Source organism: Dendrobates tinctorius, unplaced genomic scaffold, assembly GCF_039654945.1.
Source record: "Dendrobates tinctorius isolate UK_male_01 unplaced genomic scaffold, ASM3965494v1 ptg000097l, whole genome shotgun sequence".
NCBI lineage: Eukaryota > Metazoa > Chordata > Amphibia > Anura > Dendrobatidae > Dendrobates > Dendrobates tinctorius.
The window spans coordinates 19,009,277-19,026,229 of NW_027361765.1; the positions used below are offsets into that span (position 1 = coordinate 19,009,277).

Here is a 16,953-nt window from a genome sequence, read left to right on the forward strand (position 1 = left end):
TAAGCAGAATGAGACTTGTAGTCCTCCCCAAGGGTTAATCAGTTGATATTATTTGTAGTTCTTTTGTGGACTAGTTCTTAAGTTACATATTCATTAATGGATGCATGGTACATTGATTTATTGCCTATGCCTGGAATTAACCTTTTGTTTGCATGTGCTATGCTCAATTTTTAATATTTCAATATCATTATATATTTTGTTATTTAATTGACTTTTTGTATCTCTCTGTCTATATATGGAATATGTGTTCTAATTGGTGAGCAGTATTTTTTTATTTGTAAGAGATAACATTTGGCCACATTTTGCCGTTTCAGAGCTAATTTTTAGTGATGCACAAAATTGCCAGATATTCAGACTCAGTAATATGCTTGACTTTGGCCAGGAAATTTGTTTTTCATCAAATGTATTTGATGTGCATCAAGTATGCCATATTTTCCTATGGTGTGTTTATAGTCATCAGAGAGTAATAAACATGCTCTGCCTACCTCTCCATAGCAGTCGAACCCCTAGTGATCAGAAAGATACCCATGCATGGGGTATAACTTTTAAACTTGGCAACACCCCTGCACGTTACTGTATATTGAAAAGAAACAACATTATGTATTGTTGTCATTAAAATATAATGGAGATGTTGCTTTGGATAGAATATGTTATTAATCAGAAGTAAAGAAACCGACATGGGATAGAAATGGAAAGTACATAAATAAGAACAAGGACAAAAGAGTAATGGAGAAAAAAAGGAAGTGATCAGTACAGATCTAAAAGGTAATATATAAATATGGAACAAATGGGTCAAAATGTGAAAACAGAAAACCAGTAATTTATCAAGACTGGATGACAATAATATTGGTGTTGTCTGGAAGATGAAGAATAGGGCTGTGTAATGAAACAATTGTAATAAATAAGTGCACCGATCAGCCATAACACTAAACCACTGACAGGTGAGGTGAATAATGTTGATTATGTCATTACATTGGTGCCATTAAATGGGTGTAATATATTAGACAACAAGTGAACAGGCATTTCTTAAAGTTGATGTGTTGGAAGAAGGAAAAAGGGACAAAAAGACAAATTGTAATTGCTAGATGACTGGTTCCAATCATTTCTAAAATGTCTGACCTTAAAAGTTTCTGGAATGCAGTGGTTAGTGCCTACTAAAGTTTCTTTTTTGGTAGGTCAATGAGTGAACTAGCAACAGGGTGATAGTCATCCCAAGTATAATTGATGCCAGTAAAAGCTAGCCCATCTGCTCTGATCCCATTGGAGGACTATGAAGTTACTGAAAAAAATTAATCCTGGACATCTTCAGAAGTCTTGAGGGATTCATGCCTCAAAAGGACCTAGCTTGTTTGTGTCATGAGATGTAAATACATTACATGTATGTTACTATGTGAATAGCTTATATATCAACTTTACACACACCCTTATATAATCTCAGTCATCATTTCACATACAAAATAGTGAACAGCAAATAGACATCTTTTTCTTGGTGCCATAAGAAGTGAGAGAAACTTTGAACTAGATTTAAAAATTGACATAGTGATGTAAATGAATGCAATAATGAAAACATGAATTTAAAGGGAACTAGTCATGTTGAAAATTATCTATGTTCTGCAGGCAGGATTTGTAGAGCAGGAGTAGCCAATTGATTTTATATACAATTTTGTCAGAAATGGAGACCAGGTTCAGCGCTGTCTTCTGTTTCCACGATTGAATCAAGGACAGTGTCTTTTGATTGCACAAAATGGTGTCTGAAAGGACCCTCCAAACTGTAGACCACTGGGTCTCATAACCCTGGTGGAGAGCACTAGCTGTTTCTAATTGCCGCATATGGAGTGACAACGCAAGGTCAGTGAGTACAATCAGTTTGGAGCGTCCATTCAGACACCCTTTTTGGTAATCAAAAAGACCCCGTCCTTGATTCAATCGTGGCAACAGAAGACAGCGCAGATCCTGGTCTCCATTTCTGATTCTTCCACTGTGGAAAACTCCTAGAAGCGGTTTCCCCTGTCTGTCGGGGAATAGCTGCAGTCTATCACTTTTGAATCCATAACAAAATGAGAGTTGGGCCCCAAGCAGCATGACTATATCAGGTGAGCAAGTTTCCTTATACAACTCACCTTTTACAACTTTACATAAACTTACTACACTTAGATAGGGCCACATCTTTTTTACTCTTTTAGGATATTCCATACAAATAGTGATATAAATTTTTGTGGAAAGTGTTTCAGTAATCCTTTCATTTCAATAATTGAAATCCTTGGTGTTTGTACACATGTACACTACCGTGGAAATGTTTAGGGTCATTTAGAAATTCCCTTATTTTTTAAAGAAAAGCACAGTTTTTTTTCAATGAAGCTAACATTAAATGATTCAGAAATACACTCTATACATTGTTAATGTTGTAAATGACTATTCTAGCTGCAAACATCTGGTTTGTAATGCAACATCTTCATAGGTGTATAGAGGCCCATTTCCAACGACCATCACTCCAGTGTTCTTATGATACTTTGCGTTTGCTAACTGTGTAAGAAGGCTAATGGATGGTTAGAATACCCTTGCAAACCCTTGTGCAAGTATGTTAGCACAGCTGAAAACAGTTTGGCTGATTAGAGAAGCTATAAACCTGACCTTTCTTTGAGCTAATTAAGAATCTGGAGCATTACATTTGTTGGCTCCATTAAACTCTCAAAATGGCCAGAAAGATAGAACTTTAATGTGAAACTTGACAGTCTATTCTTGTTCTTAGAAATGAAGGCTATTCCATGTGAGAAATTGCCAAGAAACTGAAGATTTCCTACAATGGTGTGTACTACTCCCTTCAGAGGAGAGCACAAACAGGCTCTAACCAGAGTAGAAAGAGAAGTGGGAGGCCCCACTGCACAACTGAGCAACAAGACAAGTACATTAGAGTCTGTAGTTTGAGAAATCAACACCTCACAGGTCCTCAACTGGCAGCTTCATTAAATAGTACACGCAAAATGCCAGTGTCAATGTCTATAGTGAAGAGGCGACTCCGGGATCCTGGCCTTCAGGGCAGAGTGGCAAAGAAAAAGCCATATCTGAGACTGGCTAATAAAAGGAATAGATTAATACGGGCAAAAGAACACAGACATTGGACAGCAGAAGATTGGAAAAAAGTGTTATGGACAGACGAATACAAGTTTGAGGTGTTTGGATCACACAGAAGAACATTTGTGAGACACAGAACAACTGAAAAGATGCTGGAAGAGTGCCTGACGCCATCTGTCAAGCATGGTGGAGGTAATGTGATGGTCTGGGGTTGCTTTGGTGCTGGTAAAGTGGGAGATTTGTACAAGGTAAAAGGGATTTTGAATAAGGAAGACTATCACTCCATTCTGCAATGCCATGCCATACACTGTGGACAGCGCTTGATTGGTGCCAATTTCATCCTACAACAGGACAATAACCCAAAGCACACCTCCAAATTATGCAAGAACTATTTAGGGAAGAAGCAGGCAGCTGGTATTCTATCTGTAATGGAGTGGCCAGTGCAGTCACCAGATCTCAACCCCATTGAGCTGTTGTGGGAGCAGCTTGACCGTATGGTACACAAAAATTGCCCATCAAGCCAAACCAACTTGTGGGAGGGGCTTCTGGAAGCATGGGGTGAAATTTCTCCAGATTACCTCAGCAAATTAACTGCTAGAATGCCAAAGGTCTGCAACGCTGTAATTGCTGCAAAGGGAGCATTCTTTGATGAAAGCAAAGTTTGAAGGAGAAAATTATTATTTCTAATAAAAATCTTTTTTTCGAACCTTGTCAATGTCTGGACTAGATTTTATATTCATTTGGCAACTCATTTGATTAAAAAAAGTATGAGTTTTCATGTAAAAAACAAAATTGTCTGGGTGACCCCAAAATTTGGAACGGTAGTGTAAGTCCAGTGGGCAGTCCTACTAGTGATTGACAGACTTCCTTGCATGACTGTGCATGGCATGACTGTGCATGCAGAGATAACCATCAATCACTTAATAGGACCGCCCACTGGACTCACATGCATACAAAAATTAAGTATTTCAATGAATAAAATACAAGTTATACTGAATTTTTTCCCCAAAAAACTGTGTCATTCTCTCAGCTTCTCATCTATACCAGGCTATCTCTGGACAGGACTGCATGTAAAACTAGACAGGTTGTCTTTGCAGTGATACACAATCTGCTGCTACATCTATACGATGGCTCTCCTGTTCCTGAGCATGTTGCCTTCAGGAAGCCAAATTTAAGGAATTATTGAAATGTATAAAGCAGCACATGCTGAGAACTTTTATATAGTTGGAGGCAAAACAGAAGAAATAATCATCGTAGCCAGTTCTTTCAATAGTGGATTCATACTGCTGTACTTATTAGACATAGATCAAATCATCAAGTTGGCAAACAACGTAAAGCAGAGGTCGTTCTCAGCGTTCTCCCCATAACTGTTTTGTATAACACTGTTCTCTCAGGGTTCTGGTATCAGACTTTTGACCATTATAGCTTTATGTTTTCAGTTAAGTACTTCTAGTTTGACAAACCATATACTTTGGTTAATGTTCAATGAAGTGACACTGAGATCAGCTGACAAGTAACATAGAGGTTTGAAAACTAATCAACTATTTTCCATCACTGGTTGCAAACTTTAGACTCTGAATATTGTATTGTCACACTGTCCAAATATATAAAATAATTCATTTGATTTTCATTATTCGAGAGCTTTTTTAGTAAATTTATACATTGAAAAATCCTTACTACCAATTTCTCTAGTCCCTCTAACAACTCTGCATGACTGAATTTGTCTTGACCAAGGAGAGATTGTTCTGGGATAGACCAACTTATTCCACCTTCCACCCCTTCCACCTGTCCATATTCTGCATTTTTGAAGGCATATAAATTGTTTGTGCGGACTTTATCTCAGCCAACATTGTGCATATACAGTTAGGTCAGAGCATCAAAAAGGAGGAAAGACAGCGTCTGGTGATGTCCATGAGTCAAGACTTCAGGCAGTCATTGCCAACAAAGGGTTTTCAACCAGTACTAGAAATGAACATTTTATTTACAATTATTTAATCTGTCCAATTACTTTTGGTCCCTTTAAAAAACAGGGTGGCACATGTTAAGGGGCTGAAACTCCTAAACCCTTCATCCAATTTTAATGTGGATACCCTCAAATGAAAGCTGAAAGTCTGAACTTCAACTGCATCTGAATTGTTTTGTTTAAAATTCATTATGGTAATGTCTAGAATCAAAATGAGAAAAATGTTGTCTCTGTCCAAATATATATGGACCTAACTGTATCTTGAAGAGAGGACTGCACAATGGAAGGGAATCCCAATTACATGTGCATCTGAAGTGTTGGGAAGTTAGGATTACAATGCTAGTGCTGTAGCCCTCTAATACAGTTGGTGAACTGCATTCAGTGACAAATCCATATCGATTAGTAAATGCAGACCGTGGTTGCCATATTTAAAGCATACCTGTAGTTCCAAATAGCTTCTCAGAAATACCACTATTTCTGGCCATTATATGAATTGCATTCTTCATTTATCACCAATTTTCCATTCTACAAGCTATATTTCTTATTTTCAGTTTTGTCTTAGCTGTTAGAAGGAATCTAGCTGCTGGATGTCTCCCATACACTGTGCACAAACACACAAGAGATTCCTGCTCTTCTTTCTCAGTAGCACAAAGAATGAAGCAGTACCATCATGAATTTTATTGCAGTACTGATCTGTGTGATTTGTGCTGAGGAAACCGGACATGTGGAGGTAGCAATCTCCTACTCCTTCTGAAGTCATATAGTGACCATTAGCTAAGATGACCTTTTCTGACTTGCTTTCATTAAGGTCAGAGAAGAAATCCTTGTCATTTGTCATATGACTGCTTGGACCAGAATCTATACACCATATCTGCTTTGCAGATGGGCCTGTACTGGCATTAAATGCAGCTTCAACACATGCAGAATCTTCCTTTACAGCTGTTTTAAGCCTTTGATTACTGACTGTTCTGCTTTTTAAGCTCACTCATTCTTGCTTTCCAAATTCTGTGGTCTTCTTTAAGGAGGCCAAGCTTTTTACAGACAAAACATTCACAAGTTTTTCTTAGATTGCTCTTATATTTAGGGGAATCCTGTGTCTTTAATGCTGTTTCTGTTCTGGAATCATTACTGCTGCTTACATGCTGCATTTTGCTCTTGAATTCATCTACAAGTTTGCCTTTAACATACTCTAGTGTTAGCTCATCATCTGGCCGTGCATCAAGTATGTCAAAACTTTCTGTAAGACCACTTAATAGAAGTGCAGCAACACGAAAATCTTTAATTTCTTCTCCAATACCCCTGAGAAGCTCCACAATCTCTAGAGTGTTTCTTATATAGTCCTGTATATTCTGTCTATCACTTAGCTTAGACTTATACAGCTTTCTCATGAGATGAAGCTTATTGCTGAGATTTGATCTTTCATGCACTTTCTGTAATTCATCCCACATCTCCTTTGTAGTTGCACACTTGCATGTATGTACAATCTGATTATCATCTACACTGAGGGAGATCATGCTTTGTGATTTCTGATCCTTCTGTAGCCAATCATCTTTTAATGGATGAGGCACTTGTCCTGAGTATATTTCCACTTTCCTTCTCTTATGAGCAGCATCTTCACCTTGAATTTCCTGGACTGGTAGTTCTGGTTATTGAGGCTTGGCACTGAGAAATTGACAGGATTGCTGCTAGTGGACATCTTCTCTGTTGCTCTGTGTTGCTTTTGCTTTGGGCTTCTGTTGCTGTGCTACTCTGGGGTTCTGTGACACTCTGAGCTCATAACCTGTTGGCAGCAGATTATTCAGGATACTCTCCAAGCGTGTGACAACAGAGCTTCTTTATTCAGGAACAAACAGGAACAATATATGATAAGCATAACAGATCAGGATTAAATAATTTGTGTGTTTCTATCTGTGCAGCATCTACAGCAGGCTTATTCATCTTCCATACACAGACAATGGAAAAAACTGAAGCTACAGTCACATGCTCTTCCTGTGGGAGCCTCTGGGAGTTTTTTTTTAACTTTATAAACTGCATGCAAATCTAGCCACTGAACACTCATAGACAGGAATGTAGTTGTTGCACCAAACATATTCCAACACAAAGATTAGTTGAATATCCAAACAAGAATTCTTTTTATAGCTTTGTATACCACAAGTATGAAAAATATGAAAGTGTGCCTTTGTCAGGAATGGAGGTAAATGTCCTGTCTTGAACTGGTTGAACACCATTTCTTGTCCCCATCGAAGGCACACAATTTAATTTGCTTATTTTACACTAGGGTTAATTTTACAGGGTTTATTTACAGGAAGCCAATTAATTTATTCATATTATTAAAGTATGGGAGGAAACCAAAAAGTCTAGAACCTAAAAGGAGAAATTACAAATGCCAGGCAGATATTGGTCCTTGTCATATCTTTGCTTTGAATCTTAGTGTTGAAAGACAAAAGTACTTAAGCCCCCCCGTTACACACCGCGATATCGCTAGCAATATCGCTGTAAAGTCACCGATTTTGTGACGTTGCAGCGATATTGCTAGCGATATCGCTGCATGTGATACTTACCTCCAACTGGCTCCTCCGCTGGTTATCGCTGATCGCGCGAGAAGCTCCTGGACCATTCCTCATCGGCCACTTCCTGCTGGGCTTCCTGTGGCGCCGATGAGCGACGCGTGGAGCCGGGCGGGAGGACGCAGGATCGCCGCATCTGACAGGTAAGTAGCGATCCCCGTCCCCAGCGATGTCGCTGGTGAGATCTGCCTGTGTGGCAGCTCACTAGCGACCACCTAGCGATGCACCAGCGATCCTGACCGCGTCATATCGCTAGTCGGGATCGCTGGTGCATCGCTAGGTGTAACGGTACCCTTACTCTAGTGGTGGTCAAGACAGAGGCGCACGCTCATATCTGATGTTCAAGCTAGCAGCAAATAAAGAAAAGTAACACTATTTGTCTAATTAGGAATATCAAAATATGTATATAATTCACACTTTCTAGAACAACAAATGGGAACCACTGTGCAATAATGACAATGTAGTGTGAACCTAGATGTCAAGTGCAACGGAATAATCAACCACAAAATGTATCACGAAGTGATCTGACCGCATTTGACCAATAAGAACAGGTACTTAGCAAGCTGGATATGTAAGTGCACAGTGCTAAGCAGTTAGATCTGTAAAGTGCACAGTGATTAGCAGCTAGATACAGCTCTGGCAAAAAATAAGGGACCACTTTTAAATGTTCAGTTTGTCTGATATTTCTCTTTATAAGTATATTTTTTAGTAAAATGTAAATCGTTCTTTTAGTCTACAAACTTCTGACAACATGTCTCTGAATTTCCAAGCAGTAAATTTTGTTTTTTTTCCTGAAAAGGAGAAATGGTCAAAATTAAAAAAAACAACAGTGCTTTCAGACCTCAAATAATACAAAGAAAACAAGTTCATAATCATTTAGAAGCAACAAAACTAATGTTTTAACTCAGAAAGATTTCAGAAATCAATATTTTGTGGAATAACCATGATTTTTAACCACAGCTTTCATGCATCTTGGCATGCTTTCCGCCAGTCTTTCACACTGTTTCTGGCGCCAAAATTTAAGCAGTTCTTTGTTTGATGGCTTGTGACTATCCATCATCCTCTTGATTACATTCCAGAGGTTTTCAATGGGGTTCAGGTCTGGAGAATGGGCTGCCCATGACAGGGTTTTGATGTGGTGGTCTCTTAATTTTTGCCAGAGCTGTATGTAAATATCAGCTGAACATGTAAAATGAACTTTAATTAGCATAATAGAATAATGTCAAAGGAGCCAACATCTGGAAACATGGCCCGTGCATAAAATGATATAAATGACTTTGTACCTCGTAGTGTCAGTAGTCACCTAAGGGATGTTTGTCCAAATTCTCAAGTAGTAGCAGAGCTGTGCACTAAAAAGTAAAAATAGTTAAACGATGCCCCAACCAGTGGCAAAAGCTCTATGTGAGTCATTCCAGGGAACAGCTGATAGACACTGAAGGCAGAGAAGAAAGTTGGTGATGTCACTCTGTCAGTACTGGTATGAGTCGATTAATGTACCAAACTTCATTCTACGCGTTTCGGAAAACAACAGTTTCCTTTCTCAGGGTTGGTCCATGGATGGTAAATGAGACTTTATACTGTATAATGGTATTAATCAGGTGTCTGTCTATCAAACATTGAAAGGCAAATAGCTCCACTTCTGACTTTCTGTACAAGACATTTGCTTAATAAAATCACCACTTTGCTAGTGTCTAGAAATTTTCTTTATACCCAATAATTCTGTGCCATATACAGATCCCCCTAGATAGTGCTTAGATAGGGAATGGTCAAAAAATGTGTTTTTTTTATTCTGCAGGTGGTCGCTAATCCGTTTATTCATAGAATGCTTTGTGCATCCTATGTATAGTTTATTGCAAGGACATTTCATGCAATAAATAACACCTTTGGTATTGCAAGTTATATGATCTGGAATATTATATTCAGTATGCCCCTTGTTAAACCCCAGTCATTTTTTAGTGTGTATTACTTGACATTTTTGCATGGGGAGAAGCCCTCAGGGATCATGGAAAAAAAAGTTGCTTCCCTTTCAGCCTAGGGTTCTCGCACTGAAGGAGCAACCAGAGATTGCGGGCCTTCCTAAAAATAAAACGAGGATGCTTTGATATTTTTGTTACCAATAATTTTGTCATCCTTTAAAATATCCCAATATTTACTAAATTTTTCTCAAAATGTTCGTATTTACATTAAATTGAATAATGGGCCCATCAATAATGTCGGTATTTGTAGTTTTTTTTTAGTTTGGAGTTTTGGAGTAAATTTACAAGTGGGGCTTTTTAATATTAGCTTGCACTTGTAAAAAATGGCCATCATAGTATCATGGTAGTGTTGGAAAGGAACTCCTGGGTTATCTGGTTCAATCTCCTACTAAATGCAAGATTCACTTTATCATCCTAGACAGATGTCTGTCCAGCCTCTGTTTGAAGACTTCTATTGAAGGAGAACTTACCACCTCTCGTGGTAGCCTGTTTTACTCATTGATCACCCTTACTGTCAAAAAGTTTTTTTTAATATCTAATCTGTGTCTCCTCCCTTTGAGTTTCATCCCATTTCTTCTAGTCTTTCCTTGTGTAAATGAGAATAAAGATGATCTCTCTACAATGTGACAGCCTTTAAGATATTTGTAGATAGCAATTAAGTTTACTCTCAGTTTTCAATTTTGCAAGCTAAACATTCCTAAATCTCCTAACCGTTCCTCATATGACATTGTTTGCAGACCGGTCACCATTCTGGTTTTTGCTCTCAGAACTTGCTCCAATTTGTTCATGTGTTTTTTAAAATTTGGTGCTCAGGACTGGACATAGTCTTCCAGATAAGGCCTGACCAACAAGGAGTAGAGGGGGGTAATTACTTCTTGTGATCTAGACTGTATGCTTCTGTTATTGCAACCCAGAATTGTGTTTGCCTTTTTGCTGCTGCATCACACTGTAGACTCATGTTCAGTTTGTGATCTATTAGCATAATCAAGTCTTTTTCACATGTGCTGTTGCTTAGCTCCATTCCTCCCATTGTGTATACTGTATGTTTTTTCATTTTTCTTACCCAGATGTAAGACTTTGCATTTCTTCCTGTTAAAACACATTTTGTTAATTGCTGCTCACAGTTCCAGTTTATTTAGATCTTAATTAAATTAGTCTGACATGACTTAGTTACAAATCCATGCTGGCTCTAGTTAAACACTTCATTCTCATCCAGGTAGTTGCATACATGTTGTTTAATAATTTGTTCAAAGAGCTTTCCTGGTATAGAAGTTAGGCTCACATTTGCTTTTTTCCAGTCTTCTGGGACTTCTCCTGTTCGCCAATAATTTTCAAAGATTACCGAGAGTTGTTCTATAATTTTTCTTAGTACCCTTGGATTTAATTCATCTGTACCTGGAGACTTTTATTAATTTATGTTAGCTAGGTATTCCCTCACTGTCTCTGTATTTATAGATAGTGTGGATTATTCTATTCCTTCAATAGTACAGTGAAGATCAGTGATGTTACATTTACTTTCTGAGAGAAAACAGATGCAAATAGAAATTTAAAAGTTCGGTCTTCTCAATATAATTTTTTACCAGTTCACCATTTTCATCCTGTTAAAATCCTATAGCATCTTTGACTTTTCTTTTTCTTTTGCCATAACCCCAAAATTCTTTTTTATTGCTTTTGACACCTCACTCAAGTAGTGATGAGCAAGTATGCTCGTTACTTGAGATTTCCCGAGCATGCTCAGATGATCTTCGCGTATTTGGGCGTGCTGGGAGATTTAGTTTCTGTTTCCATAGCTACATGATTTGCGGCTGCTAGACAGCCTGAATACATGTGGGGATTTCCTAACAAACAGGCACTTCCCACATAAATTCAGGCTGGCTAGCTTCCGCGAATCATGCAGCTATGGTGACAGAAACAAAATCTCAAAGCACACCCAAATACTTGGAGATCACTCGAGCATGCTCGGGAAATCTCGAGTAATGAATATACTCGCTCATCGCTACTTGCAAGCCTAAATTCATTATCAGCTTTAGATAATCTGATGCTTGCCCTGTAGGTTCTGCAGACAGAAGTAAATTCTTCTTTAGATATTCCTCCCTCTTTCCGTTTGATAAACATTTATTTCTTCCTTTTCAGCATGTGTTTAAGTTCTGTGTTCATGTATCCTGGTTTCCTTAAATGCTTTCTATCCTCCCTCTTTTAGGGATTGTTAACAAATTGTGCTTTAAGAATTTAATTTTTCAAATTTTCCTACCCTTCCTGGATATTTCTGTCCTTAACCCCTTTCTGCCATATGACGTACTATCCCGTGCATGTGCCCTGGGACTTAATTCCCAGGGATGGGATAGTACGTCATAGCGATCAGCGGTGCCCACATGGTGAGCGCCACTGATCGCGGCCGGGTGTCAGCTGATTATCACAGCTGACACCCGGCACTATGTGTCAGGGGCGGTCACGGTCAACCACGATTGCAGTGTACCGGGGTTTAGGGAAGCATCGGCAGGGAGGGGGCTCCCTCCGTGCTTCCGAGACCCCCACAGCAGCGCAATGTGCAGCGCTGCTGCTGGGGCCTCCTTCCCTGCAGGTCCCCGGATCCAAAATGGCGGCGGGACCTTCGGGGACCTGCAGGGAGCCCGCTTCCTCAGTGCCTGCAAATCGCAGACACGAGGAAGCCTTCTGCACTGCCTGTGATGTGACAGATCAGCGATCTGTCACATGACAGTTATGTCCTCCCTGGGACATTGTAATAAAGTTAAAAAAAAAGTGTAAAAATAATTTATAAAAAAAATCGCAAAATAAATAAAAAAAAAATATTCCCTAATAAATTCATTTTTTGGAAATAAAAAAAAAAACAATAAAAGTACACATATTTGGTATCGCCACATCCGTAATGACCCGCCCTATAAAACTGTCCTATTAATTAACCCTCTTAGCGAACCCCTTAAAAAATAAAAATACCGCCGAACAAAAAGTGCAACAACACGCGATCAAAAAGACGGAAGTAAATAACCATGATACCGCTGAAAACGACATCTTGTCCCACAAAAAATGAGCCACCATACATCGTCATCAGTGAAAAAATAAAAAAGTTATAGCTCGCAGAATAAAGTGATGCAAAAATAATTATTTTTTATATAAAATTGTTTTCATTGCATAAAAGCGCCAAAACATAAAGAAAGACATAAATGAGGTATCGCTGTAATCGTACTGACCCGAAGAATAAAACTGCCTTATCAATTTTACCGCACACAGAACGTTGTAAATGCACCCCCCAAAAGAAATTCTTGAAATGCTGGTTTTTGTTCATTCTGCGTCCCAACAATCAGAATAAAAAGCGATCAAAAAAGTCACGTGCCCGAAAATGATACCAATAAAAACATCAAATCGTCCCGCAAAAAATAAGGCCTCACATGACTCAGTGGGTCAAAATATGTAAAAATTTTAGCTCTCAAAATGTGGTGATGGCAAAAACTATTTTTACAATAAAAAGCGTCTTTTGGCGTGCAACAGCTGCAAAATATAAAAACCTGCTATAAATAGTAAATCAAACCCCCCGTTAACACCCCATTAGTTAGAAAAAAATAATAAAATTAAAAAAATGTATTTATTTCCATTTTCCCATTAGGGTTAGGGCTAGGGTTAGAGCTAGGGTTAAGGCTAGGGTTAGGGCTGAGATTAGGGTTAGGGGTGTGTTGGGGTTAGGGTTGGAGATAGAATTGGGGACTTTCCACTGTTTGGGCACATCAGGTGCTCTCCAAACGCAACATGGCATCTGATCTCAATTCCAGCCAATTTTGCATTGAAAAAGTCAAATGGTGCTCCATCCCTTCCAAGCTCTGCCATGTGCCCAAACAGTGTTTTACCCCCACATATGAGGTATCAGCCTACTCAGGACAAATTGCAAAACAACTTTTGGGGTCCATTTTCTCCTGTTACCTTTATGAAAATAAAAAATTGGGGGCAAAAATATCATTTTTGTGGAAAAAAATATGATTTTTTTTATTTTCACACCCGGACGTTATAAACTTCTGTGAAGCACTTGGGGGCTCAAAGTGCTCACCACACATCTAAATAAGTTCTGTGGGGGGTCTAGTTTCCAAAATGGGGTCACTTGTGGGGAGTTTCAACAGCTTAGGTACATCAGAGGCTCTCCAAACGCTACATGACACCATCAAAGTCTGCATTCCAAAACGTCAATACTTCCCTTCCGAGCCCCGACGTGTCCCCATACAGTAGTTTTCTCCCACATATAGGGTATCAGCGTACTCAAGACAAATTGGAGAACAACTTTTTCCTCCTGTCAATATTCAGGTTTCAGTCATGTGGGGTGGTTAACTGCACCCCTGCCACTAACTGACAGCTGGTCCTAATTCTGAGTCAGCTGCTGGGGGGAATAAGGTTAATTTCCTCCTGGCAGTGGGGCTCTCAGTGTGGAAGCCAAGCAAGTTTTAGACTATACTGAAACTGTAGCAAAATGCAGGATTTTGATATTGAAGCACACGTACCAACCGCATAATTCACTATCTGGACTCTTCAGACCTACAAATGACTACCCATTCCTACTATTACATGTGGGGAGAAATTACACAGTAAAAAAGGACATGGAAACCATCTGCAGAATACTATTAACCTGCAGATTAACTCGATATATGAAGGTTAATAGTGTTTTTTCATGTGATAGTTTCTCATAAACACCCATGGTTCTAAATATTATACTGGCAAGGATGGAGTTAAGGACAATACATACCTAGCTTATGAGGTGCTCTGGTACATAAGCTTCACCACATCTATAAAATGACATAATCTGAGTTTATCACCTATGATCACGAGATGGCTATAGTCTCCAGGGTTTGTGCATCAGAATATCTTGGGCATGCCTCATAGATATGCATGTGGGAAACCCATTCTGAGATGCAATATAAATGATGGGTAATACTGTTTTATTTCAGCCGTATATATGCCTTGCAAAAGGGCTATTAATTTTATTTGTCACATCTAAGAAATTTCACTGCAGACATGACTTACTTTCAAGTGAGTCATGAATTTATTAAAACTAGGGAAATTCTATAAAACTTCACACTAAGCTTGGTGCGTGTTCCATTCTGTAAGCAGCCAGGTGTTCTCTGCATTTTCCTTGAGGTAATGACTGATAAGTAATAAATGTGCTTTGGGAATAGAAATGCATGTTATATATGTTTGAGTGAAACAACAGTATGACAGCAGTGAGGTTTCCCGGAACACTTCACATGGCATTTCATGGGGACATTTAGTCTCTTGTTAACGCGAAACAGGACTTAAGTAAGTTACGAAATAAGAGGGGGATTACATCTGTTTAGTGAGCCTTTCACAACCCTATAAACACTACAGGTACTTCACAGAAGATGTCCAGTCATGGATAATATAAGAAGGAAATAGCATAGTATCTTTGTCATCACACTCTAGTAGAACACTTCTCAGCTATACTTACTTTGTAATTTTTTAGTAATGATGTATAGGGTTAAATGCAGAGACAAAACAGTTGCTAACATGGTCTTCAAAGTACATCTGTCCTCATTTGGTCACAGTAATTTGAAAAGGAAGTATCTGTAGATGCCATTGAGTAGTAGTCAACCATTTTATTAGTTTTCCACTAAATCCATTGCCAGCTTTTGTCATGTCATGTCATGTCTGTCTGTCTGTCTGTCATGTTTTTCTTATACAGCACCATCATATTTTGCAGCACTTTACATACAATATGACCGAAATTCCCTATCAGTATGTATTTGGAATATGAGAGGAAACCCTTGCAGACATTGGGGAAAGATACAAACTCCTTGGAAACATTGTCCTTGTTGGGATTTGAACCCATGACCCTAGTCCTACAAAGCTACCATGCTAACCACTGAGCCACTCTCCTGCCCATCTGTCTGTCTGCCTATCTATCTATCTAAAAAAAAAAAAGGAAGAGCAGCACTGATTTATGCTATTTGGGTGCCAAACCCCCCAGCTATCCATAAAACCTTCAATATACTGTATATCTAGAGATTGGAGACAGCACACCATTCAAGCGAGAAAAGCTTCTTATTTAATGGCCCATCATGGCGACATTTCGGTTATTTATTGAGACCCTTTCTCAAGCCTTTGAGTCATAAATTACACTCGGGACTCCCAAAGATTGAAAACATCTTTGAGCATTCCTGTTCAATAATGAGGTTGGGAATTATTGATCTGTTTGTACAGGTGAGATGCCCTGAGTCCTGAATTGGCAAAGTGGGCATCTAAGCTAGCAAATAACTGCATAGGTTGTGAAGTTTGTACTCCAGAGAGGGTAGGCAGTTGTTGCCCGGTCCTAAGTCATGTAAATTTAAATGAATGAATATTCAGCATTAACAGTAATTAAATATGGAAACTTTTGCCATACATTTACAAATATAAACTATTTCTATAGAGCAAAGACAAGTCTTGTTCAGCAGTTTGTGACCAGATAGCAAGGTAATAAAATGTAAATTCTGAGTCATTTTAAAAACTGAACTTTTATTAGAAAAATGAGTAAAGTAAAGACACTAGTGCCAATAGGATAGGTACCACTGAAAGCTGTTGACAGAAAAATGGGTCTTGTTTAGCAAACACGTAGAGAAAGGTGATCAAATACAAACTGGATACTGTCACGCTAAACAGATACTGGATAGACATGGAGGGGGGGGGAGAAAAAAATGGAGACACCAGTACACACAGGAGCATAAAAGAGAGAAATACCCCAAAGCGGACCCAAAAAGAGGATTTTATAAGAGAATAAAAGATTTATATATATATATATATATATATATATACAGTATATACCACCAATGGTATTATATGAACCAAGAAAAATGACAATGATTCAAACCAAGAGTGACAACAAATAAAGTATATTCTAGTGCATATTTTAAAAGGAGGAACGCATAAATATAGAGAGATGAATCATTCTGATGCAGCTGAAAAGTTGTTTCACCCTGACCTTGGACAATCTGATGATAGGATTGCGGTAGTCTTGATATGCATGATAGACAATATTAGACCTTGACATTGTGTTTAGCGAAAGTCGTGGAATTATTATAGGATGCCGACTTCTGTGTCTACAAAGTTACAGACTATGCAGACCTGTGTGTCTCTATGGTAACAGACTGCAAACAAAACCTGCATGTAGTCTGATCCTGACCAATATTTTATTTCCTTAGATACTTCATCGTAACCCACAAATTTATGTTCACCTGATTCATCACTCCTGAATTTATAACACTTCATAATAATATACCATTGATGCTAACTGGCACGATAGTTGCAATACAGGAATAAAGCAAAATACCTAAAACAAACATTTTAAGTTTGTATGTCCCCTTCATTGTGAATGATCAGGCAT

The 16,953-nt window shown here is 38.5% G+C and overlaps 1 protein-coding gene across 2 annotated transcripts in view; it reads left to right on the top strand.

The window, feature by feature from the left end:
• The window catches only part of THSD4 (thrombospondin type 1 domain containing 4), a 1,135,048-nt gene that overhangs the window by 730,504 nt on the left and 387,591 nt on the right, over positions 1-16,953 (top strand). The gene's annotated exons all lie outside the window — the stretch shown is intronic.